This window comes from Amyelois transitella, chromosome 29, assembly GCF_032362555.1.
Source record: "Amyelois transitella isolate CPQ chromosome 29, ilAmyTran1.1, whole genome shotgun sequence".
NCBI lineage: Eukaryota > Metazoa > Arthropoda > Insecta > Lepidoptera > Pyralidae > Amyelois > Amyelois transitella.
Window position 1 is genome coordinate 187,577 of NC_083532.1, and position 24,790 is coordinate 212,366.

The following is a 24,790-nucleotide window of genomic DNA, read 5'->3' on the forward strand; positions in this document are numbered from 1 at the left end:
CATGCTATGGTCGCCATATTGCTAAAAGTCGCGTTTTGGCGGCATATTTGAATATTTCATTTTCTTTTTCGATTTTTTAATGAAATAGCTGTAATAAAGACAGAAAAGTATTTTTGTAGGGCTCCTTATAAACAAATAAATACCCTTAGATAGTTTTTAGAACTTTGTCAAATAGCCTATTCTCTCTTCTCTTATAAATTGATCGTGTTTTAATTTCGCCCGGTCGCTCCCTTCGGGCGATAAAGTGTCGCCGGAAATAGCGCGGTCAAGAACCTGCAAAAATTCTGCGCGCGCGCCGTTTCGAGTATCGATATTGTGCGCGTCACTACGGCTTAAAAGAGGAGCTGTATTACGACTCAATAAGGACTGTTATCGATTTCGTCTGTCAGTTTAAATTACTTTGAACATTGGTTTGGACATGACGAAAAGAAAATACACATACATAAAATCACGCCTCCCAATTTAGAAGAATATTACAATAAGTTAGCTATCGCCCACGGCTCCGAATGCACCAAACTTGTCTTAAATTTGCTAAGTAGTACATTAATTTGTAATAAATTGGAGTACCCGAAACCGCCGAGCTTGCATGAAGAGAGTTATGAATGTGGATGAAGCGAAGGAAGTATTCAGAGATCGTGGCTAATGGAAAGATGTAGTCTTTGCCTACCTCCAATAAAAAGGCGTGATTTTATGTATGTATGTTTTTATTGAAAATTGTTTTTTTTTTATATCATTGATAACTTAATATAGATTTTAATTCCATTTGATGGGGACTATTTTGTAACATATTAATTCTTGTATGGTGGTAAGTGTAAATTATTCTAGCTTCGAGTGTAAAGTTTGCTAAGTAGTTCATTAGCCTTCCCTCCACTCCGGACGATCACCCGTAGTCTTATCAATTCAATTATTTGGAATTGGAGCATTGGATGTGACGAGAGGGGCGTATCGTGTCGATACGGGAAAATGATGTGTAGCATGATAATTCTGATTTGTCATACATAAGAGAGAAGAGAATGAGACTTTCAAAATTCCATATCCTTTATCAAAATGGCCGACATTTAGAAAGTCAAATTAAGATAAGTGTTTATTATGTGCGACGTCGTTTTATCGCGCGATGAACACCACACGATAGTTATTGGCGCGCGATAATTAAGCGATAGTTTTTCGCGCGACAAAAACTGCGTCGCGCGTGCGATGCTTTGGAGTCATGAGTTTATTTTTATGAATTTAAAAATATATGACACGCGCACAAGATTTTTTTAAAGATTGTAAACTTGTAAAAACCCCTTTGAAAATCATATTATATCAATTTTCCTTAATATAATTGTACATGATAATACTATTAGCATTTGGGACTCACGCTCAGATACCGCGCACGTGTCGAGAGAGCCAACACGATAACGTTGTACAGTCGGCTACATATTGATCCTTCGTACATTGAATTCAATAGCATTGAATTCTGAATAATACACATTAACAATATTACTAGGCATATTAATGCCTAGTAATATTGTTAATGTGTAAATTTATAATTTGTTTGTTTGTGTTGATATGTGTGTTTTTGTTACGCCTTCACCCAGCAAGTCTTATGAAAATGGATTTTTATGAAAATTTCCAGTAATTTATATAGCTTTAACATTAGTTAAGCTATATATAACTTTTGGAAAAGAAAACCGCTTCTACTCGATATCCTCCTTTTTATGAGTTGGTAAAATTTTTAATATAAGTATTTCCCTAAGTGTAACAAACACTTTGAAAATCGGTTCAGGAAAACACGAGAGAATCGCGGACTAACATAGGGTAGTATGTTAAATTTATAGAGATTTAAGACGGACGAACTCGCGGGCAACAGCCAGTGACAATATTAACATTAAATGATTTCTATCAAACTCTTCAACGGTATGATGTTAAATTGGTCTGGATCAATCATTTTAATGTGCAATCGACCGTACTTGCCCAAACATGGCCAATACTTGTTTACTACAGCACACACAGGTGACGGGATATGGACACTATGAAATTAAAAAAAAACATACATATATATGATTCACCCGATAAATACGATTAAATTATAATGCGTTCGGATAGCAATCATGTGAATAATAATATTAAGAGTTGTGTAATCACGTGGCGCCTAGCGACTAAGAATAACATCTTCTTTTCAGAATAAAGAGACAACGTCAAGTTGTACAAACATACATATAGTCACGTCTATATCCCTTGCGGGGTAGACAGAGCACGCAGTCTTGAATGACTGAAAGGCCACGTTGAGCTTTTAGGCTAAGCCCAACTCTTAGTTATAATTTACGTCAAATTTGAAGAATAAACATCGTCAATCACTCGTCATCGTCAATGAAGGGAAAGGCTTCTAGAAATGGTTCTTATAGGCGATGGGCGAGCAACCTGTCACTATTTGAATCTCAATTCTATTATTAAGCCATACAGCTGAACGTGGTCAGTTTTGACTTTTCCTTTTGTGAAGGATAAGGACGCGATTATGTCTAATATATTTGTATAAATCTGGATAAATGTGATCTTTGCTACACCCAAATCGATAAAATCTGTATAAAATCTTTAAAATAATGGTATGGTCACAAAAATGAACAATTAATAAAATATATCGCTTAATACGACTGTAGGTCGTAACGTGTCTCATCATATGACCGGCGATGATCATAATTCTCTCATTTGTATTCCGACTCGTCCCGGACGAGTCAAGATCAAGGCTAGCGATTTGCATAGCCGCTCTCGGGGCCTTTCTCAATCAATAGGTTGCCAATTTAGACAACGACACGCGAGAAAATGGACGCAATAATCCAATATGAAATCTGAAAATTAACGTCCGGCGAAAATGCTGCAGTGTACATTTTTTCGCCGCTTCTTCTGCACTTTCGCTGTGAGAGCGGTTGTAAATATAATTATACTTATGTTGACGTCATTAAGTGATACCTTTTATTCTATTTTGATATTATATTAGATATAACATAATTTATTGAAATATAAAATTACGTGAAAAAGTGCCTGCAAAGGCCCATTTTTTTAATAATATTTTGATTTTGATTTCTTATATTGTATAAATACTTCAACTAACTAAACAACTAACGGCCGTGGGCTGTACGCCTGTTCTGATGCTTTAAGATATAAAATATGTGCGTCCCTTTGTACGGTACCTCCCGTATGCTAATACAGCCAGGTGCGGTACAACCGGACGGACACACGTTGATTTCGTAATCTATAAATTAATATTCATATTATATCAAAATTGTATTTCGTAATATACATTTTTAAGGACATTCGATGAGAAATGTATCGGAAGGACTTTGTTCTATAGATTCTTTATTGCACCAAGCAAATCAATACATCAAATCATCAAGCATCAAGCATCAATATCGGTGAAGTCGTTTTTGTGATAAACACAATTCTGTCAGTCGTTTACGAGGGCCATGTTCAATTAGTCAAATAAAAGACAAATCTCAATAATAACTCAATATTGGATAGAGCCATATGTTAACCGGCGTTTAATACGAGGACATTATGAAAAAACTTGTCTAATATTTAAACAACAACAACATATTGACCACAACCAGGAGTCGAATAATTGACACCCAGGCATCCTGCGGTCCAATTACCCACTCCGATGGAGAACACTGCTACAATTAACATAACTTGTCTCACACTGTAATGATAGACGCGGGGGAACCAGTAAACGAGGCTTATTTGTACACTTCTTTGAGGAATTTTATTTAGTGGCTCTCAAACTGTGTAACTTTATTTCTCAACTAGAGAGAAATCGCCCGTGTATCACGAATAGTATCTTTAACTTCTGTTCTCTCCATTAATGTCCCAAGACTCACTAAAGTAAGTCACACAGTCAGTAACGGAAGATTTTTATGAATTTAGATTAGCATTTCTGCCCGCAGCAACAAAAATCAGCTCAATGCGCTCTGCTTACTTTGTAAGGAATATAACATGCCTCTCAGCATTCTTATTCCCTTTCTGGTGTTTGTCACAGAGCCCTGGGTCCGCTTCTGATCAGTAATCAGAAGCGGACCCAGGGCTCTGTGAAAACAATGAATACGTTACTACAGCGGGATCGTGATCACTGGATCACGATCCCGTATTAATTACGCGGGACGACCGCCGTAGTTGCCCGGGCTCGCGTATAATGCAAGCGTTGATTTATAATTTTGACCTTTTAATTTTTTTAATATTTTTATTACTTATTATGTTTGTAACTCAATACGCATTACCTGTTAAAGTATTTCTTTCACAGACGGAGTCCCACAAGGCTCACACTTCGGCCCCGCTAAAATAATTCGAACTTTGACAAGCACTGTTCTATCAAACTAGACTAGTCTCTAGGCGCTTATCGACAAGCAATTAGTGTATTATGAGAGACAGGTGCCACCGACTATGTCTGGCCTGGTCGGACGTCCGTCGCGGTCCGGATCGGCCAATGTCAATGCTAAATGTGATCTTGGACATTAAAAACTTCTTTGAATGCTTAAATTCGAGTTGATAATTGGTTGTCTGGTCTCGCCGGTCTGGTCAGAATAAGAAGTTTATTAACTTTGTTAACTGGGGAATGAGAAATTGAGAATATTATCATGCCAATTTGTCCATCTCAACATAGCGTTTTCCCAAATCAGCTGTGTGTTTTATAAAGCTGTCATTCATACTTCTTGTTCTGTAAAAATGTTCGGCGTAGTTTGCACACTGCTTGTGTCTAAAATTTACTTGCCTTGGAGACCTGCCATTTAGTAGCGGTTAGTGCTTTCGTCTTTGACGGCTTTCTACAATCGTATAGTTGTAGCCGTTTTCCGGCATGAAAAGAACTGTTCCATACCTTTCCCATGGATGTCGTAAAGAGCGACTAAGGGATAGGCTTATAAACGGGACTCCTCTTGGAGGCGATGGTCTTGCAAACTGTCACTACTTGAATCTCACTTCCATCATAAAGCCATACAGCTGAACGTAACTTTTCAGTCTTCAAGTCGAATTAAACTTTTGTTTGTAAAATTATTGTACAGAGTAATGAACGAATAGACACGGCCACAGTGTAGCGACCAGCTCGGCCGCAATAAGTTGCGCAACTCGCCACGAACAGGCTCTTGAGCACCTGTTGCACTGACGGGGCGCGCTCACACTATGGACTTTATCAATCTTGTATGTTAGAGTTAAGTTTTTCAATTCCATGGTGTTTAGGAAAATTTTTGTGGGTTTAAAAAAAAACAAACTACCTTTTTCTAAAATTCTGAATGAAAATGCAATCTTATTATATATGCAATGATGGTTGGAATGCCTCTCTCTCTCACTCTCATCTTAGCGTGTTCCCATCCACTGCTTTGTCCGGACTTCCGCGTCCTCTTGTCATGTATGTTGGTTCGCATATGATCATTTACGACATCTAGGCGGGATTTTTCGGCTTGCCTTTTTTTACCTGGGCCCGGCAGCAGCTGTATGGCCAGATATCTCAGTATTGTCCACTTAGTGCTTTTTGTGCAAAATTAAGCGCTATTTGGCGTACGCGGCCTAAATTTGGAATTATTAGCGATCATTTTCAACAAAAGCTTCCGCATGACTTGTCCGAATGTACAAACGTAAGCTCTCTTGTCATTTCTCTTCTATGCCACGGCTGCCGAAAATGAGAGCTTAAATGAATAAAAATAATGCTATGTGTGAGCACAGCCTAACGCCGCCCCTAGCCAATCGGCCAGCTGGGAATCCGGCAATCCTTGTTTTAATTGTTACAGGTTGCTGGCACGCCCGTAATGTGCCACGTTCTTATTGGCGCGGTTTTGTATTCATTTGAATTTGGAATTCATTGCAAAGGTCACTTATAGGAGCTGCCAGACCTGGATTTCTTTTTTTTTTCTTAACGGACTTCTAAAAAGGAGGACATCTATGTATAAAAAAGGACCTGACTGTAAATTCCTTTTTTTATTATAGACCATAATTTGAAATTTATGTGTTCCAAAGTGCACTAAGCGAGGATTTCTCGAAATTTCCGCACAAAAGTCGTGGGCTTACTCCAGTGAGCTGTAAGTTTGATAAAGTAACGTTTCTTACGATTGAATATTCTTTCAAGGGGGAATTGTAAAAAAGTTAACTTATCGAATTTAACTTTCAATATGTATTTTTATGTCTGGTCTTCAATAATTGAGATATTTTCTACAAATATGATGCATCTTTACGTTCCCTATATACCTACTTATTTATTTACTTGTACTTTTAACCCGGTCATTCAACTTAACTACAATTAGGTGGTCTTCTCGATTCAGCGGGGATCTATACAATTTCTTTCAAGTTTAAAAGTCAATTTTAACATCATCAATTTAAAGTCGATTATCGTGTGTAATGCTGATATTAATTTGAATATGAATAAGTTTAATATTAGAGCTATAGTGGGGTTGTATGTCTTTATGTTCGTATAATGGCGTTTTAATGAATTTCTCTCTGTAATGCGGCGCACATTCGGACAAAGGCGTTTTTTTATTGGTTTCACATGAAAAGGATGTTAAAAACGGGAGCAAAAATATGATGAGCAATTAAAGTTGTGTAATTACCAAGTTGCGCGCGGTTTTCTAGTCTTTCTTTTTTTTAGATATAAGAAGCAAGGCTTATAAACTTATGATTTTTCTTTTAGGCGATGGGCTAGCAACATGTGAATATTTGAATCTCCATTCTATCGTTAAGCCTAACAGCTGAACGTGGCCTGTTAGTCTTTCAAGACTGTTGACCCTAAGAGTCTCTGGACAGTAAAAACCCTTGTAATAGATGCCAAATAATTCTAAGACGAAGAAAACCATCCTCACACGGTCATCGACTCGGCTATCTACCCCCAACCCCACCTGTGCAAACGCGGGCAGGTAATAATACCGACGCACGCGCCCCGCCCGGCGACAGATGTTCGCGCTCGGGAGACTTCGGGCGAGTTCGGCCGCGCTCGCTCGCGACGGGGCTGTTCGGGTTATGTCTTCAGTGCTATGGAAGAGGGGAAAGTAGCGAATTTTAAAGTGTTTAAGACTCTTGAAGAATGAGCCATATTCCAATAGCTATTTTTGTGGACTGACCAGATAATAAAAGCCCTAACCAGCGTCTCGGTCAATGAAAATGGCCGCCAAGCGTCTGATCTAGGTAAAAGGTGAGACCACGCTGACCACGACTGTTATGTGAAGAAATTACGAAGAAGAATTATTCTGGCTATAGGGCGATTCTGATTTTAAAAATATTGGTCGTTTGCTATGCCGTGGCGACATCTCTACGCCACAAGTCAATAACAGCGTTAATCTTAAAACGCGCAAGCAATGTTTCTTCAGATTGGAGCATAAACACAACATCCGACTCAACGTCGTCGGTGAGGTAACATACTCGTTTAACCTAGCGGAAGATCTTCTCTTTATGGCGGTCGAGCCTGGACCATCGCTCGCGCTACACTTCCCTTTCATGGAAGCAAGTAGCACGCTTCTTTAAATATGCAAATTTTCTCGTGAGTTCTAAAAATGTGAGATTTTGACGACACACTAACTTGCTATCAAGTTATCTTATTCACACACATTTCAAATCATTGGCTAGCATTGTATAAGATTCTTATTGTGTTTTATTTCGAATAGTAACTGAAAAATTGCGTTGTGCAAAAAAGAAGCCATCTTAATTTTTATATGAAATGAAACTTTTATATAAAAATTAAGATGGTTGATAAATTTCCATCTTAGTGTAGTATATAGCGTTAGCGAACAGATTCGCGGGAATCACTTTACGGTGCGCACATGAGCCCATATATCTCGCTGCCATGGATCGTAATCGCATTTGATTCAACGTATTTATTGAGATGCGTGTGGTTCCCGGCACCAATACAAAAAATAATAGGACCACTCCATCTCTTTCCCATGGTTGTCGTAAAAGGCGACTAAGGGATAGGCTCACAAACTTGGGATTCTCTTTTAGGTGATTGGCTAGCAACCTGTCACTATTTGAATCTCAATTCTACCATTAAGCCAAATAGCTGAACGTGGCCATTCAGTCTTTTCAAGGCTGTTGGCTCTGTCTACACCGCAAAGGATATAGACGTGATCATATGTATGTATATATTTTAGTTGCACAACATTGTTTGACGTCAAAGAAATTACTTGAAACGAAGTTTACTGCCACTTCCAAAGCGTCAGTGCAGAAGAAGCGGTAACAAACTACACTGCAGTATTTTCTTCAACAGTGTCAACTTCAGAATTATCCAAACTTAGAATAGTAATGTGTACGAGAGAATACATTGTTGTAATTGACTTATACGAAATAAAAATGATATTTTTTTTTACGTATTTGATTGATTGATTGTGACAAAACGTACCCTTTACATTTTCATTCGCATAATTTACAATTAAAATTGATTCGAAGAGTCTTTAAAAGAAAGACAGACATGAATCAAAACGGAATTGAAATGAATTCCTAAATTGAGAGCTTTTAAACGGTCGTCCATCGATTACAAAATTACAAAGCCGGCCGTTTCACGATCTGTAATTTAGCGTCCGCCACGAAGGCGGCTTTTGATATCTACCATTTCTATTCTACCTATTTCACTTGATCGTCACTTATTTACATACATCACGCCACGAGGTAGACAGAGGCTACACTTGGCACAATCCATGAACTCATCTTATTCTACATACATACATATGGTCATGTCTAAATCCCTTGCGGGGTAGACAGAGCATTGAAGACTGAATGGTCTGAATTCAGCTATTTGGCTTAATGAGAGAAATGAGATTCAAATAGCGACAGGTTGCTAGCCCATCGCTTCAAAAAAGAATACAAAGTTTGTAAGCCTATCCCTTAGTCGCCTTTTACGACATCCATGGGAAAGTGATGGAGTGGTCCTATTTTTTTTGTATTGGTGCCGGGAACCACACGGCACATCTTATTCCGCTTACTCGTTACCATTCACCAATCTTTTCCACTCCCTACGATCACTGTATACTTCTGACACTGCATTCTTTAATCGAAAAATACGAGTTTCGTCAGTAATCGGAGACGTTCTAGCAAAAGGTCAGGTCAAGAGTACACAAAACGATTAGCTTGCATTGCTAAGCCCGAGTTATGAATGTGGATGAAGCGAAAGAAGTATGCAGAGATCGTGGCAAGTGGAAAGAGGTAGTCTTTGCCTACCCCTCTGGGAAAGAGGCGTGATGGCATATGTTCATACATGAATCAAGCCTCTTTCCCGGATCAGTAGACAGAGACCACATCGTTCCGCTTGCCGCGATCTCTGCATACTTCCATCGCTTCATCCACATTCATAACTCTCTTCATGCAAGCTCGGCGGTTTCGGGTACTTTATGTAGGTATGTATGTACAGGTAATTCATTATACACGAAATAGGAAAAGTGTTTTTTTCACGAACGCAATAACACAAAAGTACAACTTAATGAAGGTATGACGTCGCCTGATATTTGCGCAGGTGCGCGTGCGACGCAAACGGTTACAGATAGCCGGTGAGAGATGCGATTGTGCCGACCCAGGTGGGGATTTTTGGGGCATATTCTGAATTCCCATGGATATTTGACATTTTATTAATAGTCTAAACTTCATTTTATTCAAATTCGACCATTATGTTTTACCTGTTCTGTGTGGTTACATAAAAGAATACATAAAAGAATAGGACCACTCCATCTCTTTCCCATGGATGTCGTAAAAGGCGACTAAGGGATAGGCTTAAAAACTTGGGATTCTTTTTAGGCCATCGGCTAGCAGCCTGTCACTATTTGAATCTCAATTCTATCATTAATCCAAGAGCTGAACGTGGCCATTCAGTCTTGTCAAGACTGTTGGCTCTGTCTACCCAGCAAGGGATAAAGACATGACCGTATGTATGTATGTATGTTATTAATAGTCTTAACTTCTTTTTATTCAAATTCGACCATTATGACTTTCCTGGTCTGGTAGCTAAGAAAGAACATGGTAGGTAGGTATTTACCGTATTGGAATTAACTTTGGTAAAGGGTCAGGTCAAAAGTACCCGAAACCGCCGAGCTTGCGTGAAGAGATTTATGAATGTGGATGAAGCGAAGGAAGTATGCAGAGATCGTGGCAAGTGGAAAGAGGTAGTCTCTGCCTACACCTCCGGGACAGAGGCGTGATTTTATGTATGTATGAATTAACTTGGAATTCTTTGAGGCGATGGTTTGGCAGCAAGTAAACAACCTGTCACTGTTTGAATTAGGGCGTACAGTTCCAATAGGCCGTGTAGTTCAATGCACTTTAGAATAGGACCACTCCATCTCTTTCTCATGAATATCGTAATAAAGCGTCTAAGGGATAGGCTTGTAAACTTGGGATTCTTCTTTTTGGCGATGGGCTCATTAAGCCTTATAGCTGAACGTGGCCTTTCAGTATTTTCCAGACTGTTGGCTCTGTCTACTCCGCAAGGGATATAAGACGTGAATGTATGTATGTATACTCTCTTGAAATGTAAAACTTGAAACGACTTTATGTGAAGTAGTGTGTACAGAGTCCCAATAATTACACGTTCGATGGAATGGACAATTATCGTGGTTATTGTCAGGTGAATGTTTCATGCGAGGGCTAAAGATGGCCTACTTCCTGAATTACAGAAGTATTCCTTTTGAGTCGTGTAGAAAATGTACCGCGCCGTGTGGTTCCTGCCACTTAAGAATAGAATCACTCTTCACTTAACAATAGAAGTACACACGTCACTATCTCTTGATGCTGCAGTGTAGTTTGTTCCGCCACTTCTTCTACACATGCGCTTTGGAAGCGGTAGTAGTTTTAATTAGATTTACTCGTAAGTGATGTAAAATAAATCTATTCTATTCTCCGCAATCCGTAATGAAGCCATCGACCACTTCGAGACTGTGGGCTCTGTCTACCTCGCAAGTAAAAGATGTGACTATGTATTCCTGTTGTTGTTGACTATTTTTGTCTACTCTTTAAGGGATGAAGAAGCGGGAGCGATGTTTCTGGCTCGACCGCCACAAAGGGAAGATCTTCCTGTAGGCTAGGTGTGATGCCTGGGGAACCGCGCGGCAGACGATGTTGAGTCGGAGGTTGTATTTATGCTCCAATCCGTGAAATTTTTGCTTGCGCGATTTAGACTCTTCGCTGTTATTGGCCGATACCGTCGCGTGATAGTCTGTTGTGACTCGTGGCGTAGAGATTTTGCCACAAAGTCATACCCTACTTCGAGTTCGCAGTTAGTCCGGTTACACCTTGTATATGATACAATAGGTATGAAGTCGTTTCTTCTTTTGGTTGGCGATCGATGGTATGGCAACCTGTCACTATTTGATTTCAATTCAAATCAAATCATGTTTAGAATTTAAGAATACATTAGTGTAACATTTCAATACAGTGTTCAGAAATAAATTAATTTAATGAAATGAAATTCTATCCTCAAGCCAATAAGCTGAACGAGGCCTGTCAGTCTCTCAAGACTGTTGGCTCTGTTTACCCCGCAAGGGATATAGACGTGACTATATGTAGGTATGTATGAAGTCGGGGGTTATAGCTACCTGATAAATATTTCGTGTTGGTATTTAGAGGCGGCGGCGTTTCCATGATTCGCGCCGGAATAAATAATGTTGTTACACGGTAAAGTGTTGCCAGGCTGACTCGTTCAATAACCTCTTGAGGGCTCCGAATTTCTTATTTTACCGCCATAAAAGAGGTGGTTCTCATTTTGATCTGTATGTATGTATGTTTGTATATATGTTTGTATGTGTACCTATGTATGTATGACTGATAGGCCAAGTTCAGCTGTTGTTTTTTATTTATTTATTTATTTACTCATTTATGTACACAGAAAACATCAAGACTGATAAACACAAGAAACAAAAGTTGTTTTACTTAATGATAGAATTTAGTCTTCAAATAGTGACAGGTTCCATCCATCGCCTAAATCCCAAGTTTACCAGCCTATCCCTTAGGCGCCTCTTACGACATCCATGGGAAAGAGATAGAGTGGTCCTATTCTTTTTTCTATTGTTGCCGGGAACCACACGACACTATAATATAAGTCGGGATTATTTTTTTATTACTCTAACTCAAGCGATAAATCTGTGTCTTTGTACGATTTTTTCTACCATTATAAACTTAGCCTACATCTTAAGATATTAGAATTCGGCTGGCAGTACAGTGGCGCCCCGCGGCGTCGCTCGTTCATCACAGCACAATGGCCATCCCCGGCACACACCAGATTTATGGGGGTTGGTTACCTTCACCAGCATTATCTCCAAAGTACGGGGGAGGTAGTCATCTAATTTACACACTGACAAACTTTAGATTTGTGCTATTTTGTACCAACTTGTAATCGAGGTGATTGGTCTTTGCGTAAAATTTATTTTTTTATCTATACTAATATTATATAGCTGAAGAGTTTGTTTGTTTGAACGCGCTAATCTCAGGAACTACTGGTTTGAATTTTGCGTTGAATAGACCATTTATCGAGGAAGGCTTTAGGCTATATAACATCACGCTGCAACTATAAGGAGCAAAGAAATAATGAATAATGTAAATGTGTAAAAATTATTCATCCTTGAGGCCTTCAATGTTGCCCAAAATAACTATTCCACGCGGACGAAATTGCGGGCACAGCTAGTTTATAAAATAAGTTACAATGGAAATTATACTATAGGTTGCCATTATAAATATTGTGTTTCATCACAATCATCTTGATTGTAAGGAGGATAAGGTCTAAGGTGGTGAATGCAATATCAAATAATGTCAACCTATAACTATACATTTCTAATTTCATTGAAAGAAAAGCCCACTTTCAGCTGTTTGGCTCAATTATAGAATTGAGATTCAAAAAGTGGCAAGTTGCTAGTCCATTACCTAAAGAAGGATCCCAAGTATACATAATAAGCCTATCCCTCAGTTGCCTTTTACGACATCCATGGGAAAGAGATGGAGTGGTCCTACTCTTTTTCTATTGGTGTCGGGAACCACACGGCACAAACAAAAAAAACATATTTTATTTTAATATCACGTTGATCTAAGTCACAGATTACCCCCAATCTGTGATATAAGTACACACTACTACGATATCGCTTTTCAAAAGTTCACGGAACGCTTTTCAAAACTTTTAAACTCGCCTACCGAGCGGCGCGCGAGCTTCTCCCCAGCCTGCCGTCCCGCTCGCACACATCCCCGTCCCACTCTCGAGGGGAGGACGGGACGGCAACGCGGCATGTTTTGTTTCTGTACTGTTCATACGAGCGTGACCTAGATGTGCGTATGATACTGAGAAGTCGCTATCAAATGAAATAATTATAAGTGTTTTAGCTTATATTAATTGACTTTTACTCAGGACTTTGCCCGTTAGGGAATATCTAGATTAGGTATTTAATTAGAGATCTTGTAGGCGATTGGCTAACAACCTGTCACTAATTGAATGTCAATTCCATCATGAAACCATATAGCTTAACGTGATTACGTGACCTTTCTAAGACTGCTGGCTCTGTCTGCCCCGTAAGGTTTAAAAAGTCGTAATCATATGAATGTAAATTATAGCTATTTAGGAATTTCGGGAAATTTGATTCAGAACTATGATGATACTGTAAGTTAGACTGCAACTTTTTCAGACGAAAGTCATCTGCGAGTTTCGCTTTTTCAAGTCGGCTGCAAATCAGCTGTTTCGCTTTTTATAATGACGTGAAACGGGACAGCGATAAAAAGATACTTACAAGGCCTGGACTGGACTTATAGAGATCATTTCACTTCGACTGGGAAGTGTCTTACATCTTCCTGCAATGAAAAACATGTACACTACTTAACCTACTTACTGGGTCTAAGGTTCGAAAGATTACGTTCATATGAATTGGTTATTTCGAATACATTTATAAGTTGGGATTTCTTAAGAATTGGTTAGGATTGCAACAAAAGAAGCCACGGACACTAGTCTATGTGTTTTATGCTAAAAATAAGTAAAAAAAAAACAAGTTAATAATACCTAAGAGCATATTATTGTGTTTGAAAGAGTTATGAATGTGGATGAAGCGAAGGAAGTGTGCAGAGATCGTGGCAAGTGGAAATATGTGGTCTCTGCCTACCCCTCCGGGAAAGAGGCGTTATTTGATATGTCAATAAAGGATTGCATTTAAACCACACCACGGAGCAGGCTAAAAAAAAGTTTTTTAAATTTGTAAAAAAAAAACTGAACCCACGAATAACACCCCACTAGTTACGGTCAGGGAGTACGAAAGTCCGCGAACAATATCCCCGTTTCCAATAATTGTCGTTACAAGTTCCAATGTTGGGCGCGATGTTGGGGACAGTTGTACGTAATATCGTCGTCGAGTGCGAGTACAGGATGTAACAAATCGATGACATCTTTAATAAGTTTCCATCTATACTAATATTATAAATGTTAAAGTATGTTTTTTTAATAATAATTAGAGTGCATCATCCACATTCTACTCTATTCTAAGTTTAATTGATATTGTGAAGTTGACGTTGTTGAAGAAAATGCTGCAGTGCAGTTTGTTACCGCTTCTTCTGCACTGACGCCTTGGAAGCGGCAGTAAACTTAGTTTTAAGTAATTTATTTGACGTCAACCAATGTTGTTAAACCATACGTTTTGACAATTATTAGGCGATATGAAGTATCCTTGAATAAAATTTTGAATTTGAATTTGAATTTTGAGTTCATCTGACCTCTATCTGCCTGGTGGCAAGCATGATGACTCTTGCCTTTAAAATTACCAATTTGAATGTATCGTGGAAGAAAGATACGGGGATGGAATTCTAAATCATGTTTGTTTGTCAGTTACGGAACTTATCATGAAATTTTGCATAAGTATTATGTACGGACGGAGAGGGACATAGCATATCACGACACCACAGCAGCGTGCGAAAGCTAGTGGAGAAAAAAAAATCTAATTGTATGATAAAAGAAACAAAGAATCTGAAACTAAAAATAATGGAAAGCGACTAGACTGACTAAAATCAAATTGAATAAGCCTATGGAATAAGCTGACTAAAATCACAACTAAATCTGTGTTAGAGGTTTCCTGGGCTCACGCTACTCTGTCGACTAGAAATCTGACTGACCAAATTGAGCAGAAAAGCTACCAGTCTTATCGTGCTGTTGAACAATTAGTCACTGGTCGCCTTTTGCGGTAACTTGTAAAATAGAGCAGTTTTAATTGCGCGAGCGCTGGCGAAATCTCATTGTTTGGACTTGTCACGTTGTCGAGGGCCTAAGGGGCCGTTACCGCATCAAGTGTCCAAAATTACTTTCGTCCAGCGATGCCAAGTTGAGATCAAAAACTACAATGATCACTCCCTTTTAACATGATGATGAGATAGTAATACTTTCCAAATAGGTACACCTTTTGCTCCTGAAATTTCCAGGAATTAAAGTAGGTTATGTTACTCGTAAACATTTAAGTAGTTAGCAAATTAAATCAAAATCATTAGAGTTTTCTCTGAATAAGGTTATATGAGCCGAACACTGCATTTTATTTTGTACTACAATCAAAATCACAACAACCTACCCAAATTCACTGTAATGTCGCTTATATGCGTCATACGAGTTCCATGAAGGGTAACTTGATGTGCGGTTGACTGTATTTCAAAAACTTACAAAAAATTCACTCATATGCATTTAACACAAAACATATTATGTTTTGTGTTAAATGCACGTATCACAGTAAAAAAACAATATCCCATCAATCTTTAACATTCCTTACGGATTCTCCGCGAAAATATTCCGTGCTCAGATTCCGCTGTCAGCAGCACCCAATGTTTCGGAATTGTCCCGTGTTTGAGTCACGTTGCGTCACAAGTCACCCCGCGTCGCCGTGTGCCGGTGATGTAACACCTCCGTTATCTGTTATCTCGTGTGTTATAACACTTGCTTCAACTTCATTGTTTTCATCTGTCTCTCGATTGATCTGATCTTTGTGGATTTCCTCTTTTTTCAGCTTTGATACAGTGATTTACATAGATCCGTATTTGAAGACCTGAAGTAAGATTTTATGTTTTTTTTTTTTGTATATTATTTAGAGAATTATGTGTTCGCCATGAATAGGTGTGACTGTTGTAAAATCCAAATTCATTGACCTGATCTTTCACCAGGTCGGTTCCTTTCTGAACAAGGAATACGTCTGACCCTGTGACTATTATAATATATGAGATTGAAGATGATGTTCTTGAAAAAAATTTTGTAGTGCAGCTTGTGACCGCTTCTTCTGCATTGACGCTTTGGAAGCGGCAGTGAACTTAGTTTTAAGTCATTTATTTGACGTCAACCAATGTTGTGAAACCAAAAGGTATGGCAATTATTATGTGATGTTTAAAATGTCCCATAATAATTAATTAAAATTTTATATAAGGTATTTTGAATTTTACAGATATCCTTTGCTTAGTGGAGATGGAACTCGTAGAAAAAACTACCAAATATCTACATCAGTGTGTTAGCAATTCCTTAAATATGTATATATATATATATATATATCTTTTTTTGCAAAATATCCATTAATATCAATTTTACTGCGATTCCGGCCCCAAGAGACTGAACCTCATTATTTATTATCCAAGTTCCACCATTAATCACTAATCTGCTGGATTTAAAAAGGCTAAGTATTAAACCTCAATGGAGAGCCTTCAAATATTAATATTACGTTCATAAACGTCTTTCCTGTAACTGTTGCCCTTCTTTTAAGTTAACAATTTAATCTCTTTTAAGAATAAAGTTATTCATATAAAAGAATTGATTTAATTCTTTTATATGAATAACTTTATTCTTGACCTTTAGTGTTTCTTATCTATTATTAGGTTCCGATTTTATTCAACAAAATTCATAAGTAAGTAACTTTTTAATCTAATTTTTCCGGCACCTTTATAACCTTTACATCCCTGATGTAGCCGTGATTTAATGAATGTATGCGATAGTATTAATAACTTTTAATCAGGAGTACTTGCTAACATTATAATTCCATTGCTTCAGTCATCGTCATCATTACTGAATCCTTATTTATTTTTAGCGAGGTCATTCACTTGTTTTGGGTGTATATATTAGTAACCCATCCTTTGATTTTAAGATTGGATGTGTAACCATGGATTCAATATGGGTAAGTTTTACCTGCAAAGGTTGCGGGGATCAGATGGGAGTCGCTTTGTGCGAAAACCTGACTTACCCCATCCAGGATCCATGGTCAAAGGCAAACCCCTGGCTCCTCTCCAGAGTGATGAGGATGCAACCGGGACTTCTTAGTTTTTTGATGTTTTAAAGTCGACTGACAAAGTTAAGTTTTAAATAAATGATTGTGACTGATCACTGTTACACTCTCTTTCATAGACATTCATATCTGAATTTGCCCTAATCGCGAAGGGCTTTAAAAGCTCCTAAGTTTCAACCTCGCTCGGCAGAGTCGCGCGGCGGATTGGCAACGCCGCGCCGGGTTGCCGCGTCCACAGAGCTTCCATTACCCGAATTTATGGGGGAATACAAAACGCTAATGGTGAAAAGTTTCTTTCATTGTGATATTATGAGATATTGTGGTGTTGAAATTGATTGACGGCCACTGCGCAGCGGTAGTGCTCTGGTCTGTGACATCGAAGGATCAGGGTTTAAATCCCGGCTAGGGCATGATGAGAAAGGAACTTTCTCTGATTGGCCTGAGTCTTGGATGTTATCTATGTCAGTATTTATTATATACTGTTCTCATTCTTATAATTTTTCTTTGATCAAATATCAATATTTATAAATTATCTACGACAACGCATGTCAGAGGTAAGAACGAAGATAAAAAATAAGCAACTAAATTTTGTAAATCAGTGCGGTACCAAATGTCACATCATTTATAGAACTGAAATATACCATAATAAGTTTATATAAATAAACTAGCAATTTCGATCCCTGTAATTAAAATATTTTAAATTCTCGATTTAAAATCTCCCGCATTAAAATTAACATAATTTCAAATTTCATTTACAAGGAAAATTTCTTTTTTTTTCTGTGTTCTGCTATTGACGTTATGCTTTCATGTAGACCTTTATCACTTCCAAAGCGCAAGTGGAGGAGACTTTAAGTTTATGTCAAACGTGTTTCCATACGGGTAACTCGCACAATAGATACTGGAAACACAGCCGCGAGTGAGCGGCGGCGTAGCCCCGACGACAGTCCCGACAGCGCCGCGAAGCCGCGCGCACGCCGCGTTCCTATTTCAAAAACTTTGTGATGTAACGTGATTGTTAGTGGCCAGTGTTGTTTACGTTCCTACCACGATAAACCTTTTTTCGCCGGATGAATTTGTTTCTGTGAAGTGTTGAGAGGTTTGATGAAAAAAAAAAAATGTAGTTTGTGGCATCATGTGTCTTTGATAAAATTGTTGTGATATTGAATTTGTTACATTTTATCTTTGATAAATTGTTGATTATTCTAAAATATTAGTGAATCATTCTGATTTTTGTCTTGATGTTTATGACGACACTGGAGGTAATGATAATCGTTTCAATTACCTATATAAATTACATTATCAATAGTAAGAATTGTAAAATAAAATATTACAATGGAGGCGAAAATTTCGAATTTTGAAACTGGAACGTAAAAAAATGTTAAAAACAAAAAAGAAAAGTAAGTGGCAAAGGCAGGACAAAAGTTGGGGGACGCGTAGTTTGGAAGTTGGCATCGTAATGGCGGATGCGAAATTGTTAAGTTTCCAACGTTCGAGTTGAGCGTCGCTTGAAATACTGCCACTTCGGAGTTTCATATAAATAACGATACATTTTGGAAGAATATTTTTGAGTTTTTTTTTTTTAATGAACGATGCAAGAAAGTCCAAGAATATGTTATTTTTCAAACGGTAGATTTGGTTTTTTTTCGAATAAGAATGGTTGTTACATACATACACACATAAAATCACGTCTATATCCCTTGTGGGGTAGATAGAGCCAATAATCTTAAAAATACTGGTAGGCCACGTTCAGCTATTTAGCTTAATAATTTTCCATCGAATGTCGTAAAAGGCGGCTAAGTGATAGTCTACATAACAAATGACATAAATAAACGGCAGGTAACCTATACACAATTTACAATTACACGGGTAAAAAATTACGACAGAGTTCTTTCAGACAGGCAATGATTAATTAAAATAATCTACAGTTATTTGCGTAGATAAGTTCAAGATTATTCAAAAGTATAAATGTTGAATCATAATAATGATAATCTTTGCCATACCTTGTGATTCAAACATAAAGTACCGATAACTAAAATAAAGCAGGAATGTTGGTGGATAGTGAAAAACGATAGGATATGGATAAAAAAATTACAATTATGAGAATACTTCTATTCTTCATGTTTCCACTTGGCACGGTCCCCACATTATTTTTCTACTTTATCAGCAACAACTTTTTCAATTCCATTATTATTTGCTATGCGATCTCCTCTTTTGTCGACCCATTGGCAAAATATCTTTTTCTGATTGGCAGTCTCTAAAGCGGTGTATATTTAATCAATCTGGTATATAGATATAGGCACGTCTATATGCCTTGCGGGGTAAACAGAGCCAACAACCTTGAAAAGACTGAAGGGCCATGTTCGGCTGCTTCACTTAATGATAGAATTGAGATTGAAATAGTAACAGGTTGCTAGCCCCTAGCCTAAATCATAATTTCTAGAAAATTTGAAATTTCTTGAAAAAAAAAGTACATTCTGATGATGACTTATCAGTTATCAAAACTATCATAGTTTACATAAGTATCGCATAGTTGGCTGTGGCGTGTCTCCTTATTGTTATTGTTTTAAAATAACGGGCTGAACTATCATAATATTATATGTTATCTTGCATAACTTGCTCAGATGCTGTGGGAGCACAGGGCGGGGTTTGAAACTCATTATAATACCTACACGAAATAACACACTATTATTTGAAGGGCATATAACAGTGCCCAACAGGCGAATTGTTTAAGAGTTGTAAGCTTTGACTAGGATTTCTTTATTTAGAAATAAAATATAGGAATCTAGGGGTAATTATATCATCAAAAAAAATAGCTCAACATATAATGTGTGTTTTCGAATTATAAAGTGAATTAACTCTTTCTGTCTATTCTGCAATAGCTTCTTAATTAATAAAATGTTATAGATATATATGTTTCTTTATGTATGTAGAAGGCAGTCATAGCTTTTACTTTTTGAATATTACTTTTTATATTTTTTGGGACTCTTCTTTAAGGCGATACGTGAACTTGGCCTATGAGTCTTTTCAAGACTGTTGGCTCTGTCTACCCTGCAAGGGATATAGTCGTCATTAAATGTGTATGTATTACATTTTCCATTATTAAATCTTCACTATTCTCGTTATTTTATATAATATAATTACCGGTTGCTTTTTGGAAAACAAGTATTTCGTGGGAAATCAAGCACTAAATTCTTTGAAAAGAAGTGATTATGATAGCTGATCACCTCTTATCAAAACTTTAAATCACTATACGAGTATAATGAACACCCGACAAGTTAGCCCTTTTGACGTGAGACAATCTAAACCTAACCGGCTTTACAGTGCACCAAACAATACAACTATATCAGCGTAACATTCAGGTTTAAACTACAATTTTAAAAGCAGTATATATTTGTAGGTGAACAAGCCCAGTTAACTAGGAAGGCCTTGTGAAAGTGGACCTATAATAGAGCCCTGAGCGACTCCGCCGTTCAAGTTGTACGCGACACAGATTGAGACTTTGAAAACTTTATACTCATTTTATTATCAGCTTATGTTTTACGATAGAAAGATTCTAATGTCGGAATTATGTTCAGCTTATGTTTTACGATAGAAAGATTCTAATGTCGGAATTATGTTGCAGAATCTTTTTTTTTATGTGATCATCATGTTGACAAGTTTATCAAATGCTGTATAGCAATCCTTTAATTAAATTTTTGCCATCGCACATTAGAAGTATGCAGAGACTGTAAACTTCCTCTTGCTACGATCCTCACAGATCTCGCCTGCTTGCTGCTCACAACTCTTTTCATACATACTCGACTATTACGAGTTCTCCTTACATTTTTGACTTAAAATGCAATAAGAAACTGGAACTTTCAAAAATTTAACTTTGAAAATAATGCAATGCGAAAGTTTAAAATCAGTTAAAGTTAAACGTTAACACGTTATGTGTTGTATTACTTGCTATATAGGTAACTATGGAGATTATAATTTTTGTTCAAATTAAATCCAATCAGTTATTCTGAGGTGTCAGAGTCAAGCGATAATGAATTATTGTTATCTTTAACACAACTTTCTACGGTCACGTCATATGATAATTTGATATCTTGATATTTTTATGTAAATGCCTAAAACTTAAAAGTTCTGCTATTTACACCTGTATCATAGATTAATCATTCCAATAAAATAGTTTGATAAAATTTTACTCACATTATTATCGTTTTCAAATGGACAGTAATTATCCTCTGAATCGTTATAGCCTGTTGTGACGTCATTAATATACTTACCGTCTAACGTATCAGGTTGCCGTGGTCATTACCATGTATTAATATTAAAATCGGACAGGTGGCCGCTTCGTCCTCTTGACATTGCCAGTTATGCGAGAATTCGCGAAAAATCATCGATTAGTAATCATTAACTATTTATTGGTCACCTTTTGTCGTCGACGCGTCTCATGATGTCGAAGAAACTTTTTTTTGATTTAATATTAATTGTAAGTTTTAATATTAATTGTAAGGTACCCACAATGTGTTTGGGCTATCTAGGTAAACAAATTCTCTGAACCCAAAGTAAGTTTAATAGTTTTTTTATAGAAATGTATCTGAAACTGAACGATGGAATATATTATTACCAATTACATAATAGATAATCGTTTTGATCCAACTTGAAATAAAACTTGGAACTTGCGGTTCAGAGGCACTGCCACCAGCTACTCCCTCTCTTTTCCTACGGCTTGTTATAAGAATTTGTATTATGTTCACTTGAAGCATGTGCCGTGTGGTTCACGGCACCTATAGAAAAAGAATAGAACCACTCCTCTTTTCCATGGATGTCGTAATAGGCTAACTTAGGGTTATAAAGGGCTTAATTCTTCTTTTAGGCGCTGGGCTAGCAACCTGTCACTATTTGAATCTCAATTCTATCAAAAAGCCAAAAGGCTGAACGTGGCCTATCAGTCTTTTCAATACTGTTTGCTCTGTCTACCCCGCAAGTGTTGAAAATATTTACTGTTAATCCCAAAAGATTAGTTTGTGTTTTGTAAGAATGAGTCTTTCTTTTTTTATTTCCTTTATTTGTCCCTTGTCTAATTCATACTCGTATCTTACATCATTACATCTCCTTTCGTTGTCAGTAAAGCGGTCATGAGAAGAATCCGCAACCCAGTCAGATCAGACGCGCCGGAGCCGGGAGGCCCTCGTGTTGCTGCCACGAATATAAACTTAATCGCTCATACATATTCAACGTCTGCGCGTCCGTCCGTATGTATTGCAACGTGTTAGTTGTATTTAGCTGCGTCGCACGCATTCGACCTTATGGTTTCCGGCAGAGAAGGAAAATCACCACCACTGACTAAAGAACTGTTTAATCTGAAGCTTTGACTGACAGAGAATGTCTTTTGATATTAAGTTCATTGTCTTCTTCCTCCCGGCTTTAGTCCCAGTTGCATTCTCACCACTCTGGAGAGGAGCCGTGGGGTATGCCTTTGACCATGGATCCTGGATTGGGTGAGTCAGGTTTTTACACGAAGCGACCTATGCAGGGAAACTTAACCCGTGTTGGATCGATCATGGTTACACATTCAGTTGCCTAAATGTGTAGGTTTCCTCTCGACATTTTCCCTCACCGTAAGAGCATCGGCTAGTATGCAAACTAATGTACGTAACTTCGAAAATAGTCATTGGTACATGGGCCAAGGTGGGATTTGAACCTGTTCCTCTTCTGCGTATCACACATTTTCACCGGGCACTTTTATCGTTTAGAATCATGTTACAATGGTCTGATGACGCTGTGAGGGGTGGAGTTAAAGACAGACGTTACCTCTCTTTTCTTTCTCTTCATCCACATTCATTACTCATTTAAGCAACTTCATGTAAACTCGATAGTTTAGGGTTCTCTTAACAATCTTAACGTTGAGCCAAATAACATAACCCTTCAAATAGAAACAGTCGAGTAGAAATATAAATTGTTCTACATATAATGACACATTTCCTCGGTGAATTTAATCAAAAAAACACTTAGTGTTAATTAAAAATATAGCAATAATACTACCAATCAGGCACCAATCACGACGAAGCGTTTAACCGGTATACTATTACGGTGTAATTTAAGGCTTATTAAGTCATTACACGTGTGTTATTAAACTCGCATACGGTAAATGTAAGCTTAATATAATTTAACTTTTTCTTAGAGCGAATGCCGTGACCCAAAATGGGTTAGGTCCTCTGCGAACAAAACGGCCTCTGTGGCGCAGCGGTAGTACGTTTGTCTGTGACACTGGAGGTCCTGGGTTCGAATCCCGGCCAGGGCATGATGAGAAAAGAACTTTTTCTGATTGGCCTGGGTCTTGGATGTTTATCTATATAAGTATTTTATAATTATAATAAAATATAGTATCGTTGAGTTAGTATCTCGTAATTCAAGTCTCGAACTTCCTTCGAGGCTAACTCAATCTGTGTAATTTGTCCAGAAAAAAAAAAACAAGATGTTGAAAGCTTGGCTTCAAAGGCGGCATAATTTTCCTATTCTTTTTCTATTGGTGTATTGGGGAACCACACGGCACGGTGATGTGTGACTTAACTCTTTTATCTCTGTCTCATCATTACCATATCAGAACCGATTACAGCCCTGATGATTCGCCTTGGAGAACCCTGAAAAGAACCCTTGTAGTACAGAAAGCCACGTCAGTGAGTCCCCTCCCCCGCCCCACCCTGCCCGTCCCCACCATAAGTACTGGTTGTGCGCTCAAATACATTATTTTCTCTAATGAGACGTTGCTGCCACTAGAGTAACTATATAACTATAAGCGCGATTTTTTTTTACTTAACATTTCTATAGTTTTGTAATTTTAAATTTAAAGTTATAATCACAGTTTCATCAACACAGATCGGTATTAATTTCATTGCAATTATTTTTGAATAATAAAACTGTTCAATTTTTATTGAATTCATTCAATAGGTTTAATACAATACAGGTTTTAATTTGTTTTGTAAAAAATAAAAAGATATGTAGGTAAGTCTTCTATCTGAAATGGCAGACGTGTGATTTTATTATATCGTATCTAATTAAGGTGAGAAAAAAAGCAGATTATGATTTCTTATCTTTTCTGTTAATTTAAACAATAAAAGAGCACTTAATTTTATGAGGATTTCAAGATCATTTGATTTAAAAAAAATTTTTATCTATTAAAAAAAAAGGTGCGCTTGACATGCGACATTGCTTGGCCATATATCTCACGAAAATAGTTTGTTTTTTGGAATAAAAGCCGTCAATATATTATATATTTTACGAGTCAAGACGCGTTCTATGTCGTACGTCTTCTCTGCGGCTTCAGTCCGCCGCGCCGTCCCCGACACACGTCAGTCTTCATGCATTTTAGATTCGTTCGCGAATAACAATCGATTTATTTGACAATTTTATTATCCATTTTAATTATTTTACGAGTCAAGACGCGTTCTAAGTCGTACGTCTTCTCTGCGGCTTCAGTCCGCCGCGCCGTCCCCGACACGCGTCAGTCTTCATGCATTTTAGATTCGTTCGCGAATAACAATCGATTTATTTGACAATTTTATTATCCATTTTAATTGGATAATCGCATTCTGCTAGATGACCGGTACTGG

General features: G+C 37.6%; 1 protein-coding gene across 9 annotated transcripts in view; it reads left to right on the forward strand.

Moving 5' to 3' along the window:
- Positions 1-24,790, forward strand: part of LOC106139812 (protein daughterless) — a 99,534-nt gene that overhangs the window by 42,872 nt on the left and 31,872 nt on the right. For 4 of the 9 annotated variants that reach the window (XM_060952803.1, XM_013341314.2, XM_013341315.2 and 1 more), the window contains exon 1: positions 18,122-18,288. The exons of 2 other annotated variants lie outside the window; for them this stretch is intronic. The gene's annotated coding sequence lies outside the window, so the exon portion shown is untranslated. Of the gene's footprint in view, positions 1-18,121; positions 18,452-24,790 lie in introns of those variants that run through there. 3 more of the 9 variants (XM_060952806.1, XM_013341313.2, XM_060952804.1) reach the window with 3 other exon arrangements.